Here is a 22,899-nt window from a genome sequence, read left to right on the forward strand (position 1 = left end):
CTTTCTAAAATTTATGTTATTTCTTTATTAACAGCTGGGATTTGGCAAGAATTTTCTTCCCTCACCCCTGCTTTGGGGTGGGGATGAAGTTGGGCTCAATAAAGTCTTACTGTCTATCTCAAATAGTGGGTATGAAAATTAGAAATTTTTACAAGAACTTTCTGATTCTTTATCTGATTGTCCATTAGATTTTAATGCTGTAATTTAGTCTGTTATCTTCTGATTGTTTAAAGTTATAGATCCCTGCTTAAATGTAGGCATTTTTTTCTTAGATTCTTTTTTCCTTTTTCTCCTTTAGGTATTGTTTTATTGTTAGGTATTCTCCTATTTTCCTTAGGATTTGTTTGCTTTGTTTGTGGACTCTCCATTGTCTACAGTTCAGAAACATCGAGGAGCTGACTACATTCTGTTTCTGCAATATTTTCTGAAAAGGTCCTTGTTACCAGAGTGTTTTCATATTTAAATGGCGAAGGATCTGCTGATAAGCTAACAAATAGGGGTGGAGTAGGATGGCAAATCTTGAATCATATCCCCAGTTGAAAGTCACCTTAGTGATTAGCTGAAAAAATACTCTAGCAAAAAGAGGAAAAAAATGTTTAGTTCATCTTACCTTTTAAAATAAAACTTACAAACGAATGACCATTGATCTGAATAGTTTTCTACCAGTAGTTGTAGAAAGAGTACATAAAGTGGGGTAAATCATTGATGAAATCCATTTAGTGAGAAGGAAATACTGTGCAATAGTTGTTTGATGGGGTCCAGCTGTGGGTTCAGGGAAGACCCAGGCCCTGCTCTGTCCCCCGCAGTGCTGTTCTGGAGCCCAGTGGTGTTGGGGTTTGTGTGATCTGTCCATGGTAGCTCTGCTCTACTTTGCCATTGCCTGTCCCAGTCTTGTTTCCTCCAGGCCTAAAGACCTGCTTTGGTTACACAGTGGGGTGCACAGTTTCCTTTGAGCAGGTGATAAAGCAAAAGAACATTTCTATTCTAGGGGAAACCCTAGAGGAATGAACTTGGGAAGCACTCTATGCTCCCCTTTTCAAGTCAGCTAGTTCATTTCTGGATGTGGCCAGTAATAGGGCTGTGGGCTTGGTACTTGGGAAATGAATGACTGCTTTGTGGCTGTATATTTCTGCTGCAATTTTCCTCTGTGCTCTTTAACAACAACTATTTGAGTATTGATCTGCTGGTGCCTAATAGCTTAGAAACACTGTGAATGTGATATGAGGATTAGAAAACTATGCCCCTAAACCCAAAAGCATTGAATACATATATATTCTTCTCCTTGTGATTTAGTTCAGATTGAAATTTATGGTGCTGGTCATGTGAGTAAAATTATAGGATGGTGACTCTGAGTGCTTTTTATATGTCTGGAAAAGCATGTGGGATAGAGGAACATGATTAAGTGAACTATAATAAATTGCTTACTTAGCAAAATTGGTCACCAATTATAAGTAAGACTATTTAGACTGTTTAAACATAGAAGGAAAACTGGATAGGGTTCAAAGTACACAAAAATGCTTTGTTTTGCTTAGCTGATCAATGGAAAAGAACAAATCTACATGGTTTTGCTTTACATTAAAAAAAAAAAATCAACCCTTACTATAAATTGTTAGGCATGCGGATTTTTTTTGTGTCAGTCAAAATAATTTTTCAACAGAGCATGAAAATGGAAGACTGAGAATCTGAATGGTTCTGCTTTAGAATCACACTGAAAGTTTTTTATTTTATGTAAATAGAGATTGATGGAACATTTTACACAGAGTGCAGGTTTTTGACAAAAAGTATTGATGGTTGCTTTCAGTAAGTGTTACTGGAGATGACAGAACATTGCATTTTAAGATGAATTACAGTAGAAACTCCCTCTTTGGGAATGTCATACATTTTATTTCATCTGTTGTTTTGAGAAAGAATGACTAAAGTCATAAATACCACAGACTGATTCCTCTTTCCTTAACATCTTATAGATCTTGCATTAGTTTGCAGTGCTTAGTAGAAGTATATTAAAAATAATTAGGAAGCTGCATGATTTTTGCTAAGATCTACTTACTGTACTTCGTGGCTTTTTAAGTGTCAACTTGTTTTGATGCTAATCCTAAAGGAATGGCCCTTTGATTTTTATATTGGCTTATATTTAAACCTTCAGAAAAACAAAATGCTTTGTCTGATACATTTGGAGGCAAATTAAATTCAGAGGTCTGGTTTGAGTGATATGAGGCTTCTGTTCTCAAAGGCAAGTTGATCGACTTTGCAGCACCCAATGCTAAATTTTCAATTAGCACTTCCAAAGCATTGCAATGTCTATAAACAGAAGAGAGGTTTTCAAAATGTTTTGTCCTGCTACTGTGCGTAGTTTTGTTGAAATCTCTCTTGAAGTGATAACAGAAAACCAGACATCTGGGATGGCTGAATTCCTAGAACTAAAAAAGCAAGTGGGATTTGGATAGTGAAATGAGATGATTTAGGTCAGTGGAAATTGTAAGCGGTGCTTAGTAGAAGATCAGTTCTGTTATAAATGTACATTTGCATTTTGTATTCTAAATGTTTTTAAATTGTCCTGTGGTTAAAATAGTTTTAGCCTAAGTAAGAAATGTAGTCTCTGCATTGTTTACGTTTGCTGCTTTCAAATTCTGTGGAATTCACCCTCCCACACCCCTGCAATTCCTTAAAAAGACAGAAGGGAGGTTTGAGAAAACATTGTGCAGTTGAGGGTGCCAGTATTAAGGAAATTTCAAGGGAGGATACACTTTGAACCTGGACTTCTCTGCAGGTTTCATGGCTGATAATGACAGCTTGAAGAGGAAGACTAGATGTCTTCTTGGAAGAGTGATAGTTTTGCATAGATCAGCTTCTGGGTGTATTTTTCAGGCCTTTTAAAGAATGTTCTCTTTTCTGAATAATAAAAGAGCCATAGTGACATTTTAATGATGAATATATGTGTAAAAGGGAATGTAGCCAAAAGGGTATTGTCACCCTAAAAAAAAAAAAAAAAAAATAAAGCTTGTGTGAAGAAGGCATATGGATTAGAAAGGAGCATGGAGAAAATGGCAAATCAAGTATCAACGGTAAAACCGAGCTTCTCCTAGATTACCTCATTTCTATGTTAGCATTCTAATACCACTTCTCACTGCTTACTGAAAATCAGCTATTTCTTGCCTGCAACTGGGTTATCTTCTGAGAAGAGTGTTGGATTTTTCTTTATTCCTTTTATGCTCTTGAAAATTATTCCTTGGAAAAGAAAGTTATTTTGGTTTATCATTCTTCCCACAATGAATATTTCTTATTGCTGCTTTGATGGACAAACATTACTATTTTTTTTCTTTAAATGTATTAATCTTCCCTCTTCTTACAATATAATATTGCCCAAAATTATCTTGAAACCTAGATAGATATGGATCTATTTTGTATGTTGATTCTTTTCTTTCACCACTTAATGGCTTCTTTTAACAATATTATGGTAACCTGGCTTGGATTCATGCTCTAAGCTGAACTGAGGAACATGCCATTGAACCGTGAGTATTCAGTTGTTTAACAGACTAAGCCCATCCCTTCTCCCAAATTCCCTGTGGCGTCCCATATTTGAATGGTGTCCATTATTATTAGATAACAAGACATAGGCATCTTTTTAACTATTGAGTGAACTGGTTAAATACACATAAGGTTTATTGTGGAATTTGTCTTTTACGATGGACTGAAGCTTGTCACTCAATGTCTTGTAGTATTCAATAGCTTATCCTCTTGTTTAGTTTATAGATCCTCAATTGACTTCTTGATGGCCTCATTTTCCCTGCATGTCGCTGACCTGAGATAGAATACATGGAAACTTCTCCCTGACTGCTTTGCTCAAGGACTGGCTTTGCTTCTGCTGCATCAGTGTCCAGCAGCTGGGCTTTCGCAGCTCCTCTACCAACCGTTCCTTTCTCTATAAGAAAACATCCTGGCAGATTGTAGCAAGCTGTTGTTTTGTAGCAGGCTGCTGCATAGCAGGCAGTGTTGTGAAATGAATCATGCTTTTTAAAAAAATGTCCATTTATTAATGTCTGGATAATCAACCTTAGTTGGAGGAGAGAAATTAATAATCAGCTGCTGTACAGAGAATGGACCTCTACTGGTGTCAGGCTTGAGGAAAATGTAAAACTTTGTGGAAGAAAAAGGCATTTCCCTATTCTGTAAATGTCCTAAAAATTCCAAATGTATTAGAGTCAACTCCAGGACAAGATTTAAACAGACATTTCAAGGGGACCTTAACCCATGAAATCATCTTATCCTGCAGCCAAAACCCCACCTTCTAACTCCTGAATAAATAGATTCTCATGACAGAATAATTCATCTCCAGTCATGAAAGCATCAGCTTTAAACGACAGCTTGTAGAGACTCTGTGCTTGTTAGGGCCAGATCAGCAGCCCAGATGCCTTGAATGTAAACTCATGAAGGGAAGATTAATTTATCTGTCATCCTATGCTTTGACAGTTGTTGTAAATCTGATTTAGCTCTGAGCAGAAATAGGGGGACCTTTGAATTTATAAGGGTGATACTAAGAAAACCTAACCTAGGCTCTCTTTCTCTCTGTGAGCCTTGAAGAAACAAAATGTATTTAGACTCAATAAGATCTTAAGTAATCTTTAGGCATAAAATAGCAGTAAAAAAAATAGGCAAGGCTCACTTTCCACTGGCAGTGTCTGTGTTGGGTGCACTAGTGTGGTAGTCCACTGAAACTCTCTCCAGTGAATAGAAGCAGAAGCAAGAATGTTTATTGATCAGTGGCACCAGGCAACTCCATAAGCCAAGTGCGTGTGCTTTTATTGAAAATATGTTGGCACTGTTTTTAGCAGTCTTCCTCTTCTGACATTTTAAACTTTACAGAAGATATTTTTTTACCTTTCTGGAAATTAGCAGGGCTGTCAGACTGATTTGTTATGGAATGCTGCTTTCTGCAAATTTTATACATCTGTGATAGTACATTTGTAAAATCTGAATGAAAGTTTTGATAGTCATGATCTCATGACTGTTGTCTTGTAGTAGGAGCATTTGTCTGTGGAATCAGAACAGGTTGTTAAAAGGAAAAGTTTTTCTGGTTAGTGCTGCTCTGCTACTATTTTGTGCACCGTGGGAACTGAACAATGGAGAGTGTCTTCTTTCTTATTCCACATGCTCCAAATTAAACATAGTATAATAGCCGTGGAAATTTTATTTTCACTTTCATATAAAAAAAAAAATAGGTAACACTTCTGAGCTGCCTGGGGTAGAATGGTGCTATTCTGGGGGGTTAGTGTAAGGGCATACGCGAGTACTGCAGTATCTGCTGTGTCTGTTCAGGGAGAAGGCGGCTTTAATCTTTATGGAAGCAAGTTTCAGTTGATTTATGCTGAATTCAGACTACATGAAACTTCTGAGAACCTGCTTGTAGCATGTTACTTTACATATAGCTGAGGTCTCTAAATGCATATCATTACTCTGCAGAACTAGATTGCAGTGAAGTACATGATTTCTATCTGCCAGTAAGTTGGAAACTGTGCCTTTTCTTGGTGATGAGGAGGTGACTGTATGTGAGCTGCTTCTCGGTTGGGCTAGAAGTGAACCATGGTGAAAAATCACTCTTCTTCCTGGATAGGATAGAATACTAATGAGCTCCTTTCTAACTTCTTACTACTGCATCACCTGCTACTTTGGAATCTCACACCTGATTTTATAAAGCTGGTGGCGAGTCAGGGACATCACCCTGTTGTGAGCTTTCAGCAGAAGTTCTGTTTTACTCCCTGCAAGTTGCAGGGGTGTTAGCTCAGTCCAGAACCACCGTAAGGAAGCTGGTTGGTTGTGTCAGTGTGATCTTTTCCTTCAGTGGAGGGTCAACCAACCTGCTGTTGTTTGCTTTACAAGTAGTTCAAGAGGGATCGACTCTGACTTTTAATGAAATAATGAAATAAAACAGTTTCTCCACACTGTTGAATTAGTTGCTGAATGATTGAGTGTGTTAGCACAAAAACAGTATAAAAATAATTTATGTCCCTATGTTTTAAAACTCCTAAAAAAAAAAGGTGAGGGAGAATTGTCGTGCTGCCTTCTCTAGCAAGAGACTGTTTAAGTGGAAATGATTTAAAACCCCAAACCCCCGGTTTTTCAGGTGTGAAAGTTAGAGTAGTTGTTGAAATATTAAAGTTTAGGTAGATTTATGACAAATTGGTTACTTGGACTCTATGGATTCTGAGCGGCTTAATGTTACACCCAAAGTTGGTTTTTAGGATTTCTTTTAAGAAAATTTTGATGGATTTTTATTCCTCCAGTGATAATGAGGTAGAGTAGCTTAGTTAGACTTCTATAATTGAGGTTTGTTTCAGACTGCAGACATGAGTTTTTTAAAGTTTCATTACAACTACAGAAATGAAAGATGAGGGCAAGTGAAGATGGCATTATGTAACTGAAGTTAGAGACCAAATCTGAGACCAAATCGTGAGGTAATTTATCTTTTGAATACTTCAGTCTGATTCACAAAAGATCTGATTATATTTTCAGGTGTAATCTGAGTTAGATTTGTAGAAATAAAAATGGCAACATTTCAAAATACCCTGAAATAATGTCTGCACTTGCTCTGGGGGTGTATAAAATTGTCACTGTTGCAGCAGGATGTTGTTTTGACAATGCTTTGTACAACTCAGAACAAAAAAAATCTTTACTGCAAAAATTTTACAATCTAAGCAATAATACTGTAAATACTTGCATGTTTCCTAATCACATGAAGCTTTAAAATCCTTCATTGATACTGTGTCATGGTCAGAGATGTTCATAGTAACACAGAAAAATGTTCATAACTGTAATGGAATATTTTTTTGTCTCTTGAGTAGAAGCAGAAAACTATATTGTGTCTAATTCTTACAGTGACCTGTCATGAAAATGATAGCTGTCCTAAGTTGAATCCTCTTGCTTACTACTGTTTTTTTGCTCACTTTATTTTTGGTGTTAATCTTGATATAGAAATATATGAGTGTTAGCATTAGAGTCAGTTGTGCCAACTGCTGTCTGAGTATACAGTTTATTTAGAAATGTAGTAGTAGTGAATGCAGTGGCCTGCAGTAAGTAACAGGCTTGTTCTTGCTTTGTGCACTCATCTTCTGTGGAACATTCTCCAGGGGTCAATAGTGGTGCAAGCAATGCAATTTGCTAAATTTTGCATAACTAGCTCATGAAATGTCTAAGATAACTCTTTATTATTTGTACACATGTAGAAATTGCACAAATGAAAGATTAGTATTAGAAAACTTGCCCCAGAATGTTCCTATTGCTTAAAGTAGGAGGCCAGATTTTGTCACTTTGCTCAGGCAGGGCACAGTATGGGATTGTGGTGTAGTGAGATCTGAGTAGTTGAGGAAGGAGCACCAGTTGTGAGGTGATCATGAATATTGATAGTGTTTTCCAGTCAGCAAAAAGGAGGCATTTTGGTATTTTATATTCTCCTCTTGTTGTAACTGACATCAACTATACAGCTGAGATGGAGAGGCTGAGGGGGTTGTGCCTAGAGGCTTTAGTTCTGGACAGCGTGTGACAGTGCAGTGAATATATCTTTGCAATTACCCTAATTTGTACTAGTAAAATGAGCAACTTCTTGTGAGATATGGGATCTCATTAACGTCTTCCTTAATTCTAATGTTTAAAGAACCTAAGTTATCTATAGGCAACCCACTGGTTTCTCTCGTGGCTTTTTTTTTTGCCTGTAAAGCAGTGTCTGAAGTGCATCTCAGACATCTCATTTTAATGGCAATGAATAGAGCATAGTTATTTTGTAAATAGCTGAGGTGGATGGTCTGGGGACACAATACAAATCAGTAGCAGGTGTTACAACTGTTGACTGCTGCTACAGGAACCTGTTACATTTCTGAAGCTGAAGGCATTGCATGAATTGACCAGATGAAGGATAGAACTGCTCTAAGAATTGAGTCCTAGAAAATATTTGGCTTTAATTTTTGTAGCTCTGGAGCAGTCCTTGTTACTATACAAACTGACTGCACCATATAAATATGTCTCTAATTTTCAGGAAATTTCACACTTCAGAATTTTTTTTCACATTCTTTGGGCAGATCAAAGTAGTTCTGTGTTCTGTGATGCTACAGGCAAACATTATTTCAATGAAATATGGCTTCTAAACTACAGCAGGATGGGAGTTTTTCAAAAGTAAATTAATTCTTCTAGAAGTCAATATACACTAGACGTCCCTTTAGGGCAAATACATTTGCATAAGAGAATTTTCCCTACCATATAATTTAAGCTATTTTGGTCAGGAGAAAATTTAACAAAACAAAACCAAAATTCAACTTTGCAAGATATTTCTAAACCTACCTCCCCTCCCACCCCCATTCACTTTTAAAGGCACAGTAGGGAGCCATGGGAAATGTATTTTCATCTAGGGTTGTAGGAGGAATACATATTGTTTCTTTAAGGCATCAGGTATTGAGAAATGGCAGGGTGAAAAGTTTGACCTGAACTGCCAGATCTGATCTGCAAGGGGGTAATTGAGTTGCCATGTTTTTTTTCTCCTCAGTTTAAATCAAGTTTTGCTATAGCCCATTTAAGTGTCAGACTGGTAGCAAAACTTGACAACTTCAGGGTGCAAGCTTGCTTTTCATCGGGATTTACATGCAAATCATTTTTGCCTTCAACTGTCAACTCCTGCCTTGACACTCTGAGGGGAGATGCCCACATTTCTTGGAGTGTTTGCTTCTCAAGCCATGGGTATGTTGGTCAATGCCTTTAGTTGGTGTGTGGAAGAAAATTATTCTGGTAATATGGTGGTTAAACTTCTTACATCTATCTATGTATTTTTTTCTACTCCCTCTCCTGTCAGTCAGCTGTTGCAGCTGGGCTTCTAATCTCCTTTTTGCCTGGAAGAAAATCTAACAATAATCCCGAGTTTGATGTCAGAGAAAAACTAGAGAACTGGGGTAGAGGGTCACCAGTGTACTGGGGAATGGGTTTAAGCTGCAAAACAACACAAAGGATGCTGACAGTCCACATTTTCCTGGGCTTTAAACAAAGTCTTTGGTAAGTTTAAAGAATCTTCTCCTTGCATGACTAAACCTATTGATGGTTTAGAGAAAAAGCTGCCTTAGAAGGCTTAAGACTGAACCTTCTTTCCAATTCTACTGAAAACCTTAAGATGTTAAATTTTTTTACGTTGTATAATTGGAGAAAAATTGCAGAGGGGCCCTTGAACTACGAATAAAGTATGTGAATGAACAGCATGTCTTCTTTTTGTGGCCATATCTAGTAATATACCTTTTAGATGAATTTAAATCCATTTACACTATACATCTGGAGTTAATCTTTTTACAAAATCCCACCCAGGAAAGTAAACTAATGAAAAAAACCTTATAATTTAATACTTAAGGGTTTCTAAAAATAAAATCAACATCAGAAATAGACTGGTTGAGACTTTTTTAAAAAAAAACCAAAACAACAAGCAGAAAATTGCTATTATAGCAAATTAAACAAATGATGCAAGTTGTAACATCTTGGAGGTGATGCTGCTGTTTGGTTTTCTAGTTAAACAATTTTTTCTTTGTACTATTAGTAGAGTAGGGACATCAAACACTCTGTTTCACTGAGGTGGCAGGCAGTGTCATGTTTGATAATCTACATATGAAAGCATAACTTTTAAAGTCAAGATTTTGAGACAGAATCTGCTTTATCTGTCTTGGACCTTATTTTAGCAGACAAAAACCTGAATATGCTGACATGTGCTGTGAAATTTTAATTGAATTGTTAATGACACTTTGGAGTGACACAACATGTGAGAAACTTCCAAGAACTGATCATGGGAAGCCCTTTTTCTTACTGTTACAAAACAGAAGACACTGGGAACTTGACAAGTCCAAGTGTCTGAGGCCAGGGGAATAATTGATAGCAGGCTGCCTGTATCCAAGGTCCTTTAGCAGTAATTGCAAGCAGGATCTGACTCTCTGATCTCACCAGTGGTATTCACCATGCCAAAACGACCAGGCTTTGACAGATTGCTTTCCTACAGTAATAACTTAGGCATGTTCCCTTTCTCACATGAGGCCACACTTCCCTCCCACTGGAGAAAATGAGTTGAAAATGAGTTGCTTCTTTTTTTAACAGGGCACTGTTAAAATAACTCTCTTCTATTATATAAGCCCAGTAGTGCCAGGGGACTAAATTTATATGGTTATAAACAAGAGATATTACTTTAGAATACCACAATGTAATGTTTCACAATTTCTACAGGATTTCAAATATTTTGAAAACAATGTGTGTGTGTGTGTGTGGGTTGCTCCTTCTTGCTCTTGAAAGACACCCAGAATGCTACATTTGATGTTTAATTGCTTTAATCTCTCCTTGATTTTTATAAAGTGAGTGCTGACTTGTATTCAGATTTATATCTTGGATGTATCCAGGTCCCCAGAGGGGAACTTAAAACTATTATTTATTCTGCAAAGATTGAAATGAGACTTACTTTATTTGAGTATTTTAAACCTCCCCATGTTTGGTCCCTGTTATATTTTGATACTTTTACTTGTTGTGTTCTCCCACACCCTTTTTAAACTTTTTTTTTTGTCGTTTCTTTTGGAATGTAATTTTTTTCTGTAAGCTGTGATTGGGAGCTGTAATGTCCTGGATGATATATACCAGTCCTGGACTTACACTCGTTTTAGTGACAGGATTTTACTAATTCTGATATAAGGACTCCTGTGTGCTCCTCTACGGTGGTCTGTGTTCTCTGGCACAGTTAAAAGCCTGGCAGCTCCACTCTATAGCTGTCTAAACAAGGTTTCTCACCAGGCACTAACTTCAAAAGAACTACAGTAAGGAAGACTATGGGAAATTGTAACCACAATATTAAGTTTATAAAAACTGAACTTGTATAATGACTGCCACTTTTACTAATGTGTGCTAATATTTAAGAAAACTAAGGTATGTTTCTGGAAGTGTTAAAGGGGGATGGTTTTGTAAGTCTGAACTGCAAATAAAAACCAGTAAGAATGCAAGGTGAAAATAGATTGTATGCACATGGTAGCATGCTTACAGTGACTGCATGGTATCTGGTTAGTTACTCTGTGTACTTTGGAATAAAGAACTCTAAAGGTAGACTTAGACTCTTTAGCAAAGGTGAGAAGATTGGAAGGTAAAATCATGTGGTTATTGCACATTAACCCCCAAATCTGTGAGAGACTGCAGAAAAATTCAGGTGATCTGCCCATAAATGCCGTTGGAACCAGTGAACAGGTTCTTGCACAGTCATGATGACATCAAGGATCCCATCCTGTGGTCTTGTCATAGCCTGTCAAGACCTAACATTTTTTTTTTACCAAGGGAATATTGGGCCATATGAGTGTTGTTATTTATTTTTATTTTTTTAATTTTTGGTTTTATTTATTCCTTTGTCTTCCTTGAGTTGAGTTAGCCTCACATTTTTTTGAAACGGTAAAGAGTGGCTTGAAAATGATTAACGGAAAACTTCAATCTGTGAACATACTGCTGTAGTTCTTCTCAAGAAATAACTTCAAGTATGTAGCTTTAAAGTGAGATAAATCGTTCACCATACACCTGATGGGTCATGTAGCTTACTCATAAGCTTCTATAAACTTTGGGGATCATGTGAACACTTTTAGAGGATATTGCTAGAGCTTTGACTTGCTTTGGTTATTGTAAATAAATCTTTGTGTGATAAGGTGGAAAAATATGGGACAAAAATGAAGCTGCGGTATTTAAAAGAACTGAATTTTGGGGTCAAGCCCAATTTATTAAAATGAAAGAAGCAGAAGGGACAGTGAAGCTTTGCACTGGTTTCGCAATAATGATTTATCTGCACCTTGAGCCCATCCTTTGGACAGACCTTTGTTTGAGCTGCAGCTGGCTTGGTTTATGTATGACCTGCTGGGAACTGTGGTTGTAATGAAAAACAGTTATTCTTTCAAATTACTCACAAGAAGTGGTGCCTATTTTATCAAGTGCTCTTCTTAATTTGGCACATGGTAAGACTTTTAATATTTGTTTTTTCTCCATTAATCACACTGTATCTCATAAGAAGTCTAAACACAGTGATGAAATACTGTATGCTTTCCTTAAAGCATTCTGACTACAAATGCTTCTCTAGAGAGCAGCTGTCATGAGCTCTTACCATTAATTAATTAAATTATTTGTTGAGGTTTTGTGTGTGTGTGTTGCCATATTATGAACTTTCCAAAATTTGTCTCGGATCAGGATTGGGTTTCACATTTTTGCAGACTAGCTAGTGATTACAGGTTTACAGGACAATAAAGAATGAGGAAAGAGTAATTGTTTAACAAAAGTAGAAATGCAAAACTTCTAGCCCTTTCATTCTTTAAAACAAACTTAAGATGACAATTTACTTATGAAACTGGGATTGATTTGGAGTTATCCTGTTTTTGTTTTTTTTTTTTCTTTGCTATAACCCTCTTTAGATGTAAACTGTATGTTCTGAACTGTGCAAAGTAAACATAGCTGTTCTGTAATCTGAGCATCTAAAGGTTAAATAATAGTAGTTTGGGGAAAACTTGAAGATTATGATAACTTAACACTGTGTCTTTGTGTGTCTGTTACCAAATAACAGAGCTCAAATGCTCAAGGAAAACGGCACTGCTAAATTAAGATGAATTCATGTATATACATTTTTTAAAATTTCTGTGTTCTGTGGGGGCAAAATAGTTGTTTTACATATAGACACTTTCAGAGACCAGAATGAGATGTTACCTGGAAGACAAAAAAAATGTATGTGTAATAAGTAGTTCTACCTCCTACTGTTATTAAAGGTGCTGACAATACTCTTTCCACACTTTTTCTAGTTTTTTTGTTCTCACACAAATGTAGCACCAGTCTCTTTACTGAATTGTTATGCATCTTCTCTTGTTGCTTTAATCCACAATTAAATAGCCTGTTTATAGTAACCTCTTGCCACAAAAGGAAAAAATTGCATCTGCTTCTGAAGAAGACATTACATTAAGAGGAATTATTGTTTCCCTTTAGTTTTAAGTGAGCTGGAGAGTTTGGGTAAGTAGGATATGATGCTGAAATCGTTTTTTTTTTTTCACATGTTGGCTCTTAGAATTTGGCACTAATTCTCAGTATTTATACTCCCCTAAGTGGTACACACAGAACATCACTGTTTTTAATATGGGTCACTTTGTTAGGAGATATACTTGAGATCACTATTTGATTAGAATTACCCACATATTGATATATTGATTAATAAATTTTCATTGGAAACACTAGTAACACTAGTTGCCTTATGTCTGTGGAATTATTTGTATTTCTTGATGTTTTTGAACAGTGTTGACTCTAACATGCTGATTATAAGTATAATTAGCAGTTTTCTTTTTCTTGTATTAGGATGCTTCTGCAATTTTTGGCGTAAATAATTTTTCAGTTTCCTTCTTATAAAACGTCTATCACACAACAACTAATAAAAATGACATGCTTTGAGCAAAATTAGGTGGGGTTTCTGGGACTACTTGTCTCCTGAATCATGACTATTACGTAACTAGTAACTGGGCCCACAACTACTTCATCTTACACTATATTTCAGTGTCAAGTGACTAAGTAAAATTAGCAGTGAGCTCTGAAGACCTGTTCAGTTACATTGTTTGAGTTGAATTTTCTTGTTTTAATGGTTTCCCATTGCAAGAATTCTATATTTGGACTTCTTACAACATCTTTTGTCTCTTAGAAGTGCTGAGAAAATGGAAGTATTTACTTAAAGAATAAACAATTGGATTTAAATACAAAGGTTGGGTTTTTTTTTTGTTTGTTTTCTTTTCCTTCTGAGAAGTGAAAGCAGAGCACTATATTCTTTCAGTCAGGCACAAAGTGACTGTTATAGTATATTTTGCATTAATTCATGGAGGGACACTTGCCTAAATCACTTTCTGTCTCTTGTGGAAGTGTTTGATCCCAGTGACAGTTTGACTGCATTAGTGGGAGTGTATTGGTTAATCCTTTGCTTAACTTGTTCTTTTTGGCACAGCCAGGGGCCTTTCCAAAGATAATCTGTCAGCATAAGCTAAATCCTAATCAAACAGGCCAAAAGAGGAGCTGGGAGATGTGTTGTAGGCTGAGGAAGTCCTTTTTGGGTCTAGGGTACTTTCTAGTGTACTCTGAAAATGTAAGCATTTATATAACCTTTACCTAGTCATAAGGGCTTGCATGCTCTTTGAACACATTGGTTAAAGAGTGCATTTCAGATGCTATAAATGCAGTACGTCTGATTTGCTCTCAGCAGCTGGTTTTGGTAGGTGTCTAGATCTGTTCAACCCCTTAGACATTTAGTACTGAACAATACATCTGAATTTCTAGTCTCATAAGGTAAAAAAAACCAATGAAGACAGAAATCTTCCTCATTGAAAAATGTGGTATCTGAAAAACCCAGTTACATGTGGATGGTTAAGATACTAAGCCCAACCCCTTCTTTTTCACTGCAAGTAAAAGAAAAAGGAAACTACCATCCAAATTGGGAGAGTTTTAGGTTGCTTTTAACCTTACTAATGAATTACCACTGATAAGCCTACATGAGACGTAAAGGTTACAATCAGTATCCTTGGCTGCCTAGCATAACATCAATTGGTTTACATTCATCTACTTTTGCAAAATAAATTGGAATTATGGGAGATCAGGAGAGGTCTTTTCTTTCTCCAAAATAAAATATATCTTGATATTATTCATTATTAGTAGAGGTAATGTCAAAGCTGTTCTTTCAGAATTGAAGTGTTTCAGTTTCTTTGCAGAATGGTGCTTAAAAAGTGCTTATTAATGTACAAGTGGAGGGAAACCTGAGATACATTTTTTCCCTTGTCAGTTCAGCAATCAACTGTAATAAGAGCTGATGTAAAATTTTCATACACTTTAAGGCATTCTTTAATGTCTTTATGCTACTTGAAACACTTTCCATTTTCATTTCACTTAACAAGCATATTGGGATATTCTTTATGCAGATAAAACAAGCTTAAATAAAGTTGTTAAAAATGCCTGCAAGTAAATTGCTTGTATATTCCTTTTACTCTACTTTTTCCTTCCCTTACACTTAACATGATTAAACCGAATGTTATAATATAGTTCATGTTAAATGGTTCTATGATTCATATCAACCTTATTACTGTCAGCTCAGCCAAAACAATTTCACTTCCACTTGTGCCACTCAACTATGTAGTGGTATTACGGCAAACATGGGATGTCTGGATTGAGATGCAAATATGTTTCATCTTTCTCAATAACATTTTTTCACCTTTTTCCACATAGCCAGTTTTTCAGTTGGTTTTTCATTTAGATTTGGTGGATGCCTTAGGACTGTGACAAAATATTCCATTGATGTTCAGTAGAAAAAGTGTATGATCTTGCACATTATTTAGTAACCCTAAATAATGGACTAAAAGAGATTTTGGTAGGGAAAAACATACCCAAACCCCCAAACCTTGCTGTATGCTTTGCTTTTTGATGTATAAACAGATTATGCTGATTGTCTAGTTGAAACTGTCTAAACTAATAGAGAGGGGAAACTGATGAAAGTCATCTCTGGCTGAGATTCTGATACTGGAGGGCTTTGGTGATTAAAGGGCAGTTGGCATTTTGTGTTTCTGCCTCTGCACTGCCAAAATCTTTGTATGCTGATCAGGTTGGGAATAACTTGTGAAGGTACTTACAAGCTATTTTGGATACCCATGTTCCTGAGAGCCTTTCCCATGCATCGTATTGTAGAGAAGGCTTTACAAGGGTATTGGTATTTTTTTAAGCTAACTTCAGAGCCCATAGCATGAATGGCACCTGGAGCTGTATTGTCTACATAGGTTCCTTGTGTTTCACAGCTCTGTTAGAGCTGGGGTGATTTCATGGTTCCTAGGGTGGCAGTTTTAAAGGATGTTAGTCTCTCAAGCATAGAACTATATTTTTGTAGTGTCTATTGCATAGTGAAAGATAAAATTCAGATCACAGAAGTGGAGTTTTATGGTCAGAAGACGCAGATGAGTTTTTGTTAATATGTTGGGCATCGCTGCTGGAGGTAGCTTCGAATCTCAACCATTTGGGAAATTGGATACCTCACCTTCTCTTGGTCACCATCTCAAGTCTGTTTTATGGCCTTTTGTAGCTATGTATTTATCTGAAGAGTTGTATATGGTTTTTGTAAAGAATAAAGAGTTCTTATCTGTTGACAGTAGAACAAATCACAGACTGATCTGTTTTCTTTGAATCTTTGATCTGGGCTGCTTTTATGCCTTTTCTACCCCAAATTATTTTCCTTGTGTAGAGAGCAAATTTCAATCTCAGAGCATTAGCTTTTCCCTTTCTAAGACTTACAGAGACTGGATGGAGCCAGAAGGTTTTGGGTGATTCTATTTGGATAGTTCCATGGATTTTAGAGAATTATTCTATACCGTTTTAGTGTAAAGCTGCTACTGGGTGGACACAGAAGGGGATATTTTGAGTTTTCTGTTCCAATTGTAACATGGTGTGCTGACCAATGCCTGATCTATTAAAATGGTGTTACATACCTAAATTTTAGGCTGTTTTTGAAAACTGTGGTAATATAAGTATTCCTAGTAAGACAGGGATGTGTTTGACAGGTTGTTCTTCTATCCTTTGGCATGCTATCTTGATTCTTCCTCCCACTTTTGTCTGCATTTTTTATTTTCATTGCTTTTTTTGTTGCTATTTACTGTTTATCTTTGTTTATCTTCCTTTTCATTAAATGGAAATACTAGCCTCATTAATATAAATTTCATACATCAACCTACTCCTAAGGCTTGATAAATAATTAGATTTTTTAAAAATACACCAATCTGAGCGAAGTTCTGAATGATCATGGATATCTGTCTCTGAAATTTCTGTCAGCACATAGTGAGAAAAGTGTTTTGGGATACACAAACTGTTGAGTGAGGTTCACAATGTGTATTGTCAAATAAATTATGCCTACTGTTTGAAGTAGTAGGAATAAATATGCACTCTTCAGTTAGAACAGTGAGTGTCAGTTTTCTGCCTGGGCATAGAAATCCTCTTGGGGTTTTTCATATGGCGGCAATTATTTCCCTGGCTGCGTTAGCATGACTGTAAAGTAAACCAAGTAATAAATTAGGAAGATGGAGTGGAAGATGTAGAGCCTCAGCCTAGGTAAACTGTTTTGAACTATGCAATCATACCTGTGATGCTACAGAGGAAGGTAAATAATTGTTTCCATAACATGGTGCTAGTCAGTGTAGTGCATTGTGACACTTTGGTTGGCTGCTATCCTTGCAGGTAAAAGAATAAACATGTTGGGGAGTGCGAGGCAGGATCCTGATTGACTGCAGCAGCAGGCGATTAATGGGCAACAACGCTCTGACAGGAACTGCTGACAAGGCGATAATGAGATTAGCACCTTCTGATTCTTTTATTAACAAGTAGCCAAAGAATCATTTGGGCATGTCAGTAGATAATGATGGAAATTAAGGGACACTCTGGAACCTTTGGGTAGCAGATCATACACCTAGTGCTCTGAAGGGTAACTTGCATATTAACTGAATCATCTCCAATTGCAAATGTAGTCACTGAATATGATGGTATTAGTTAAATATAAAAAGAGTGGGTGTATTACTGCATTTATTTATGTATGTTAGTTCAGGCATGTTGCAATGCAACAGTTTGTTTGATACATGAGGCACTTGCTCACTTTGAAAAAAAAATGTCCACCAGTAGTTGTACTGTATGAAAAATCTCTTTTTTATGGAGCTTTCAAGGAATTATGATGGATGATTTGGAGCTACTGTTTCTCAGTTAGCATTTTTCCTTGTTGTGATGCTTGTCTTGGTATTGATGTGTAAAAACAATAGCTTTTGTGGTAAGAGAAGGGGAAATGATTACGACTGGAAGGAGGCATTTGAGAGTTATGGAGAGGAGCAGGAATAAGAAAAATGGAGAAAGCTATAGATAATTTCAATATGTGAATACTTGAGAGGACTAGAGAGTGACAAGAAGTACAAGACGCTAAGAGTAAGCAGATGTGAAAGAGAATGAACACAAGCATATTGAAGATTTTATTTTGGGTCTGGGAGGTAGTGCATTTGTTTCTGGGAAGAACCTGTATTTACACCTGTAAAAGGAAATGGGTCTGTAGGTGTGATTGTGGTGGAAGAGTATGAGAAAGAAGGCAAAGGCCTTATGAGGGTAAAAATTTTAAAGTAAGAAAGGAAAAGAATAAACACGAACATGATCAAAGAGTTAGGCCGTTTGTAGGAGATGGTTTGGCATTTTTCTTATTTGCTGTTCTTCTGGATAATATCACTGTGTAGAAATTTAATTTTCTTGATGGGTGGGAGAGGGAAATTAATTGATATTTTCAAATATTAATAGCTACAAAGGTATTTTATGAATGCATTTAATTGAGTGTTTCATCAACATTAATTTCATTTTACATGGAAATCTGATAAGAATGTTGTCATGATTTTGCATTTGACCAGGTTAAAACATCTGAATATTTATCATCATACTTTAAGTTGGTTTGGAGTCTTTTTCCTAGGGGCTTACATTGGTGCAATTACTCAGGTTATGCGAATGTGAAAGGAAGCACAGATGTGCAGATCGGCTTGATTTAACCCTCTTCTAGATCAAATTAATTTTAAGATATAACTGATACAAATGCTTATTTTTTATGTCTAATTACAGTCAGGATGATTGTTCTCCATTATAAACAATTCATTAGTGTTTAGGTTCAGGTCACCTAAGTACTCTTGAAAAAGCTACTCAAACTTCTGTGGAATCAAAGGAGGTTTTGTAAGTTTGGAACTTCCCAGCCTGAGGATATCGTAAGTGCTCCACGTGTTGGATCCCAGAACTTGGCTGCCATCACTTTCTTCTTTTTTGAAGACAATATGGGCTTTAATTGTGTTCATGTGCTTGCTAAAGATCAGTGATGCATGCCACTGTCATCCTCTTAAAATTCTCTTTTGTGTGTGGCTTTGAGAGTCTCAGAGTACTCTGCTCCAACTTAAAATAGTCTTGAAATCTCCATTATTTGGATGTTCCATTTACTTGAGCAGCTGATAGCTCAGTGTTAGAAGGAAATCAGTACTGCCAACACAGCAGAGAGAAGGCTGTCTGCTTACCTTTATATTAATATATCTCTAATCATTAAGAAAATGGAAAGAGGAAAAAAGGGAGCCATTCTGAAGTCAAGAATAATGGCTTGCTTTACAGCAGTGTTTTCTTGACATGGCAGAGCTTGCTCATTTGTGTCTCAGACTTTCCTGTTATTCAACCAAGTAAAAGGGTTGTCAATCTGTTTTAAGCGAAGAAAATTGAACTGGGTTTTTCAGGAGTATTGGTCGGCTTAGTTATGCCAAGCTGTTTCTTTGGATGGTAATAATAGATTTGTGCTTCAGCAGTATCTCTGACACAGTTGACTAGTTTTTAAGTTTACTTCTTTTTTTCCCCCCTTCCCTGAAAAGCAGGTTGCCACCTGTACCTGGAATGGAAAGATGCGATCCAGTTGTTTCTTTTAAAAAACATTTTTTAAAGAGAAGGTATCTGATTTGGTTTAGTTGAATTTTATTTCACTCCTTTCTTTCTCTGCTAGTTTCTCTCTTAGAGGCACATTAGAGTAGTTTGGAATATTTTATCAGTAACAATATATTAACAAGGAAAACAATAAACCTGAGGCACTGGTTCTCATAATTCCTTTTTAGTTCAATTATTTTTTTAACCAGTTTTTACAAACCAAATGTTAATGCATATGCTTGATTGCTAACCACCTCTGGGCATCAAACCTGTTTTTTCTTGAGTGCAATAAGTGATTATCCAACTCATGCTGCTCAGAAAAAGAGGTTTTGTTTTAATAAGCAGTTTGCAGTTTGGCACACAATGCTGAGGAAAGCAACATTATCTCCAGCAGTAAACTCTGCAGTCATTGCAAAGCTTGACAAGAAAATGATTGAGTCTGTTTGTTATACCTTTGTGGTGCTGCCACTGCTGCTGATGGAAATGTTGCTGTTTATTCAGCAATGCAATAACACTTTCTGTAATTTATGGATGCACATTCCCCAGATTACTAAAGGTAATATTGTTGACTAAAGGAAAGTATACGAATGGATAGTTTCGGTTGTTCCTGTCCTTATAAAAGTGATTGACTGTTCACTTTGCACTGGGAAGAATTTGCACAGGCTCTTTCCCTCTTAACAATTACAGATTTCCCTTCCACTGACAGTTACAAATAACACAGAGGGTTCTAAGTGGCAAAAATGTACTGACTTCCACAGGTTCAAGGGACAAAATCCTAGAAATTCTAGAACTTGCCCCTCACAGGTGGTATGCTATTTTGTGGTCCTTTTCCATCAGTAACAAGTTCTGTCCTTATATGCAAGAAAGTTGAGACACCACCTTTGTTGTATTTCTGCACATAGGAAGGATTGAGAAGTTGAGGACAGTATGTGTGTAGCTGTCTCTCTTCTCCTCTCTACCTCAACACATTTTTGGAGAAATAATATGTATTTACCTGGGGGCCCTATCGTGGCTGTATATGTTAAGCAAGGCTTATATATGCTGTGGTATTGGCATAGGAAAAAAAAAATCAATGTGGCAGTGCTTATGGTTACCAAATCTGGGCAAGTGGGAAACTCCAGTAAGGCTAAAATTCAAGCCTTTGCTCTTCCAACATAAGAAATTTGCTTTCTGTCTTCAAGGACAAGTTCTTTGTTTTGTCCCTCGGTGATGGCTCAGGTGTTGGTGAAGTGCTTCAGCTGCTTTAGAGCGCCTCTTCCAGGGCTTGTAATTTTACAAGAAGTTTTCTAAACCCACTTACTACTTGCATTATGTCACTTTTGACTACAGAGGTGGTATTGATCTGTGTATGAAAATGTTAGAAGTAAAGGAAGATTTGACAAAACAGATTTAAAAAAATATTCCCAGGACTGAAAAAAGAGAATGTGCATCTTTTGTTTCCCATCCAAGGTGGTTGAACCAGAATACTCACTTACTGCCCATAACATCTAGTTAACTGCTGATTATCTTCAGGTACCTACCTTAGGCCTTTTTCACAGGGGTAATGGTGACTACATAGCTAATGGAGCTATGAAAATAATTTGTCTTTTCCTCCTTTATAAAGCTGGGTATTTTCAGGAGCCAGTGCAAGTAGTTTTGAGACACGTGCTCTATGCCAGGACTATTTTACCTTGGCTGATGTTTTCAAGAAGTAATGTGGTTAACCTTGGTCACCTGTTTGATGGTACTTGTTTTGAAAATACCATGATTTCTGATAATTCTGTTTTATGTAGGTGTAGGTTTCTATGCCTCAGTGGAGAGTCTTCAACAGTCTGCTTAAGCTTTCTTTCCTGTAATTTTGCACTATCAGGGCAGTCTACAGAAGGAGGAGTTGCAACTTCACTGGAAACAACAGTGAAGCTAGGTTGTTAGTTTTCTTGAAAAGTTGCCTGTTAGGAAAAAAAGAATTTTGAATATTATTTTGTAATTCAAACACTCTCAAAGTGCTAGAAATTGCTCGCACATCCTGTGTATTTATTTTAATGTAAAATAATATTTGCTTTTTTCCCCCCTTCCTCCTCTGAAGCAAATGTAAGGCAGCCCTTAAATGTCCACATGAATGGTAAGTGCCGCTGTGCTGCTGTGCTTGTTCTCTTTTTTTTTGTTAGAACATTTTGCGTAAGAGTATTCCTACTTTCCTATTTTCTGCACTAAATCATCACAGAAAGGAAATGAGGGACTTGTCAGCCAAGCTTGAATACAGAAAAAACTTGAATTTTCAGTATCTTAGGTTATGTATCAAATATAGAGAGAGCACATGATAGCTACAAATGTGAAGTAGCACTCAACTTGTGCTATTATTTGCCCTGGTCATCAGCTTGCTACATGTGCAAAGTGACTTGGACAGTTAAATTTTCCAGTAATAACTGAGTTAAAAGGAAATACAGGCATTTATTTGTAGTCTCATTGACTGAATTTATAGTTTATGTAAATTATACTTGTATAACTAATTGCTCTTATTATCCAGCAGCTTAGTAGAAAGCTCTTATTTTTGAATCTTTATAAACTATAATTGCAAGCCACTTTTAACTAAAACACACAAATAACCTTTTCTGTCCCCAGTCATGCATAATTTAATGAACATTTTTTTTCAGGCTTAAAGACAGCTAATTTGATACTTCCTATAGCATGTCCTGTTGTACTTACAAAGTGATCTTGTGGGGAGTTCCCAGAATGATTTAAAGTTGCATAATTTTAAACATCATATCACTTATATCATCTTTGCAGAGTCTTCTTGGCAACTTCAAAAGTCTTTTGGTATAAACTCCTTTCAGAAAGATCTTTTTGAAATTACTGTGTTCCCTTTAGATCCCTTTGTAAGGGTTAGCATTAAGTGCTGTGCTTTTCACTTGCATAATGCTGCTTATGAACACTTAGCTAATGTCTGTGTGGATTTCCTCTAGAGCTGGACAGCAAAATGTAGCTTGAAAAGCCTTACTGGTTTCTAAAATTGCAATTTTGCTTTTTTAACAACTCAGTGAGGAAAAAGAATAAAACAAAGCAACCTCCCAAAGCAAAACAAAAAAACTCTTGAACTTCTATCAGCAAGAGTGGCATTGACTAACAGCTCCAATGTAATGGATGCATAGCAGCATTGCAATCTGGGATATTGTTTAAATACCGTAAAAAGCCGTGTTCATTTACTCTGTCTGAGCACTGTAGAGAAAAATGGTGTGGTAATCCTACCATAGCAGGTGGTACTACTTTCATATCAGTATAAAATGAAATTCTGTGGATGGCTTTTCTTTTCTTATTCACTCTTTTTAATCTTTAAATAAGACGATTGGTAGCCTGTTGGCAAGAAAATGGGCCCTGAATTTTTATTCAAAGTTATACAAGGATGATAGTTGGAATTTTTGGCAGGAGGCAAGCCATTGCTTT

At 36.5% G+C, this 22,899-nt stretch overlaps 1 protein-coding gene across 8 annotated transcripts in view; it reads left to right on the top strand.

The window, feature by feature from the left end:
* The window catches only part of LRMDA (leucine rich melanocyte differentiation associated), a 748,939-nt gene that overhangs the window by 177,265 nt on the left and 548,775 nt on the right, over nucleotides 1-22,899 (top strand). The gene's annotated exons all lie outside the window — the stretch shown is intronic.

This window comes from Corvus moneduloides, chromosome 8, assembly GCF_009650955.1.
Source record: "Corvus moneduloides isolate bCorMon1 chromosome 8, bCorMon1.pri, whole genome shotgun sequence".
Taxonomy (NCBI): Eukaryota; Metazoa; Chordata; class Aves; order Passeriformes; family Corvidae; genus Corvus; species Corvus moneduloides.